The 4805-nt window shown below is 40.7% G+C and overlaps 1 non-coding gene across 1 annotated transcript; it reads right to left on the bottom strand.

Annotated features, from left to right (window-relative positions):
• Positions 1–4361: 4361 nt before the first annotated feature.
• On the bottom strand, positions 4362–4434 carry TRNAA-AGC (transfer RNA alanine (anticodon AGC)). The gene has a single exon. It is a non-coding gene; the product is annotated as a tRNA-Ala (tRNA).
• Positions 4435–4805: the final 371 nt, after the last annotated feature.

Below are 4805 nucleotides of genomic sequence, written 5' to 3'. Positions count from 1 at the left end.
AGTGCGCCCACGTATAAAGGTTTTCAATCGGAATGCTTATTATCAGCAGATTTTCTTCAGGGGATCAGCTTAGATCATTTGCCAAAAGAGCACAGGAACTAAATAATTTGTCAGGGGGAATGAAATTTCAAGAAGCAAAAAGCGAATGCTCCAAAAGTAGTCCATAAATATCATATGGATTAGAGATTGAGAGATATTTTGCGCGCAACTGGTGTTTTGGTACAAAGACCCTTTGTCTTCCCTTAGTGAACTTTCGCTTAGAGAACTTTTGAAGAGATCTACTTGTATAATATGACATGTTTTCTGTTCTACTTCACACGAAGTTAACTGCGTCATAAGTCCAGAAAAAAAACCCTCACAGTTTCCTGCTTCCTGAACCATCTCTTTGTTATTGAATTTATTTCCAAAAGACCTTGACAGCCTGGAGATGGTCTGCTAGAAGCTATAGACTGTAAGCTCCAACATTAGAGATGATTTACGATATGCACCTTTCGAATTGAAGGAACCGCCATCAGGGCATTACTGTGGTGCCCTATTATCTCAAACCGAACTATCTTTCCAAACCCACTTGGTTATGAATGAAATAATTTTCTTGCTGGGAACAGGGCACGGATGCACAACTCTTACTCGATCAGGTTATAATTAATCATCAGTTGGAATTTAGCAACAAATATTGACAAACCGCCATGGATAGCCATAAAAACTTCGATCACTTGATTGCATTGCGAAAGAAGCTCAACGTTAATTTTCTGTGTTTTCTTGCCAATTAATAAATGTTTCAGCATTTCTATGTATGTTCACATGCATGTCTGTACATATTGGTGGGGTAAAAGAAAATCAAGACATGAACAAATACGCAATGCGTAGCCAGGCGGACATTAACCAAAACCGCATGGTATTCCATTCCTTAAGTACAATGTGTGTGTGTATGTATGTATGTATGTAAGTCTGTTTGTACGTATACGAGCAGAGTATAAACTCGCACACAGGTGTCAGTAGATATGTAGCAAAATATGAAAAGAAAATTCGTACAATACCGCGCGCTTGGAGTAGCTGATTTCTCACTTCAAAAAATTAAAAGAAATGTTGCACTATTTGATAGATACATTTTTTGATGCCCCGAGTTGGGTTAGGTGGCCGCCCCGCACAACCGCAGCTATCTTGGACAATTCGGAGATTGTTCTTTGTCATTCTGAATGGCTCCTAATACTTAAACGATAATACTTTCCGAGCCGTTTATATGTATATTTACAAGTCCGGCAAATCTCAAAGCACCAGAGTTCCTTCGGGCTCCTAAGGATGTGAGAGCCGAAGTACCTCAACGTTAGCAACGTCGCAAACGCTGGTCACCTAAGAAGGTAGCGTTGAGATGATTCCACCTCGTCATCTTCCAGGCAACTGTCACGCACGGATACCGATTGGACAGTGACACATTAAAGCCCCCAGAAAAAGTGAGAGCTATGGCTTTGTGAGTTTGAGGAGTGCCCTCGACCGCCCTCTGTGCACCCTCGGTCATACGGACCTTGGGATCGCACATGTCCTGATATTGAGGCCCATCTATCCAAGTATGTACCGCAGGTGATCTATGGCACCCACATCCGCTCTTTATCCGGCGATAACGTGTCACGAGTGCTTTTTCTGACGAATTCGTTAGCCACGCAATGTCGCTGTGCCCCGCAATTCAAATAACCCTAATACAGAAGTATTCCGACGCGACCGAGATAGAGAGCATACATTCATTCAACAAGTTAGAGCGCACCTCCAACTCGCTCAAGGCCCTGACGGTCATAGCACTCCGAAGCACTGGATCTACCTCCTCCTTGATCGCAGCCACTTCCGCCTGGCGTACACTGCAGAAGTCCGGGAGCCTGAACTTAATGCTGATGTGGAGCTCTCGCCAGAAGACCCCACCACCTGCCCNGCCAGAAAAAGTCAGAGCTATGGCTTTGTGAGTTTGAGGAGTGCCCTCGACCGCCCTCTGTGCACCCTCGGTCATACGGACCTTGGGATCGCACATGTGCTGATATTGAGGCCCATCTATCCAAGTATGTACCGCAGGTGATCTATGGCACCCACAGCCGCTCTTTATCCGGCGATAACGTGTCACGAGTGCTTTTTCTAACCAATTCGTTAGCCACGCAATGTCGCTGTGACCCGCAATTCAAATACAGAAGTATTCCGACGCGACCGAGAGAGCCCTGATAGCCGCTCGGCTATCAGAGTAAATGCTCACCTCCCTGACGGTCATAGCACTCCGAAGCACTGGATCTACCTCCTCCTTGATCGCAGCCACTTCCGCCTGGCGTACACTGCAGAAGTCCGGGAGCCTGAACTTAATGCTGATGTGGAGCTCTCGCCAGAAGACCCCACCACCTGCCCAGCCGTTCAGTTTTGATCCATACGTGAAGAAATGCACTGCTCCTCCTCTCCAGAAGTTCCGCCTAGCCCAATCCCGCCTTGATGGAAAGTGGGCAGAGAAGAAGCTCCTTGGAGCCATTTCGGTGGCGATCGGTCAGCCAATCGGTTTCCCTGAGTCTAATAGATGCTCAGAGTACATTTCCAAGAGTATTGACTGTATGTGACATTACCCAGATTCTATTTATGGTTTATGTCTTGCAATTTGACCAAAGCACTGAGGCATTAAATGAATTTGCGTGTTTGTTTGCCACACAAAAACTAATATTTGCGGATAAATATGGTCGGCTGGTTCGACAGCCGAATAGTAATAAAGTGGCTGGAGTGAGTCTGCCTCCAGGCAGTGGCACAAGCAACGGTTTTTCTAGTATAACGCAGCATTAAAATACTCGAATTTGTTTTCGCTGACTGACTGACACAGACAGGAACCACATTTTGATCATTGCGGAGTTGCGTTTGTAAAAAGGGTAGCAAAAGTGTATGTGCATACGGCGGGAGTGGGAGAAATTATAAGTCCACTTTTGCTTCTGGCGGAAAATCGTCTGCTTGATTGTTTGAAAACCTCATCTTTTCTGCATATTTTACAGTTTACAATGACTCAAACAAGTATTCACATTTTGATATTCACAATGTTTTTTTCAGAGTTAATTTCTTTTACATAACCATATAATATAACCGTTTAAATCACAACATAATATAACCATCAAACATAANCCTACATATAATATAACCGTTTAAATCACAACATAATATAACCATCAAACATAATCAAAATTTCAAACTTTATACAAAATTTAGAAAATTTCAACAAATTTTTCAAAAATTTTCACACTGTTAATCTGAACGTCCACAACCATAAAATTTTGATAAGACATTTAAGATATTTCTTCAGAAATATGTCTATGTAAATTGGAATTCTGTTGGCCAACGATGCTCTCCCATTTTGAAATTGCCACCAGCTGTACTATAATGTTTTAAAGACAGACTCATCATCGAAGCGGATCATTGTTTCCGCCAGGGAGTGAAGAGGAAAAAGTTCTTCAAATTTATTTCGTTATTCGATCAACCTTGCTATGAAACGCCAGATCATTCAAGAACTTCATCGCGGACATAACACTTTCGTTAGATTATTTAAGATGATCTTGGAAGGTATACCTTCCTTCCACCAAACCATATATTAGCAGACAAATCGTGAACGTGAATTGTTGACTAAAATGTTGCACCAAAATGTTTCAATAAAAACGAAGTTCGCCGGGTCTGCTAGTGAGCTATGTATGATACTAGAGATTCAGATTAAAAAGTTCGAAATTTGTTTAATTTTACTAAATTTTTTATAAAGTTTGATTTATAAGGTTTAGTTTAAAACAGGAACAATAATTTTATAATTACAAAAAAATTAACTTAAAAACTGTATTAATATTGAACAATATTAAAATATGAACACTCGTTTGAGTCACTGTAAAAAGAAAACTTTGCCTGAAACCATGACGAAAAAAGTGCTAGTTTGATTTGATATTTTTTTAGGCATATACAAAAAGCTTAATTATGCTTAAAATGTGAGAGAGCATATAGATAATCAGAAGACTTAGAAATGCTTTCCTTGTTGTTTACCAAGCCTTATAGAAACGGTTAAACATCTGTGAGTTTTGAGCAACTAATTACCAAATGACGTCTGCCCAGACCGGGATTGCACTATATACATACAAGGAAGTAAAAGATTATTTCCTTCCAACCAAACCTCTTTCAACCGAGGACAAGTATTTAATACCTTAGTAAAGCTCTCAAATTAATTTTAAACCATCCTTCGCTAAACGTATACATAATAATAACTAAGTAATATTACTACTAATTAAGTTAACAACAACAAAACATTTTAAAATAAAATTAAAAACAAAAAAAAAATAAGTAAAAAAAATCGGTAATCTTGAAGAGCTACCGACGACAGTTGGAGATGCGGGGCATCGATCCCCGTACCTCTCACATGCTAAGCGAGCGCTCTACCATCTGAGCTACATCCCCTGTTGGTTGCTGGCGCGATAATTGCTAACATGAAACTTAACCGAAAGTAGTTTTCGCACTGCTTTATCGGCATTACTAATAACTACATCAATAGCCAACAGTGACTGTGTGTGTGACCAGTGTCGTTTGTGTGTATACGCGTTGATAAAAAAAATGTTCCCACTAGAACTTGAAGGGAGATCTCCCTATGTGAGGAATAAAAGAGTACTCCCCTTAACCTGATTTCTGAGCAATAAGAGAGATTTGTCGATTTTGTACTCCTTTATTACTCGTTTAGGAGTCAAATAAGAGATCTCCTAAGCGAGCGACGAAATAATGCTCCCTGAGGCATGATTTGGGAGCAATAAGCGAGATTTGTCGGTTTTGTACTC

Source organism: Rhagoletis zephyria, unplaced genomic scaffold, assembly GCF_001687245.7.
Source record: "Rhagoletis zephyria isolate East Lansing unplaced genomic scaffold, Rhagoletis_zephyria_1.1 Rzeph_scaffold_07119, whole genome shotgun sequence".
Classification (NCBI taxonomy): domain Eukaryota; kingdom Metazoa; phylum Arthropoda; class Insecta; order Diptera; family Tephritidae; genus Rhagoletis; species Rhagoletis zephyria.
This window is presented reverse-complemented; position numbering and strand designations above follow the sequence as displayed.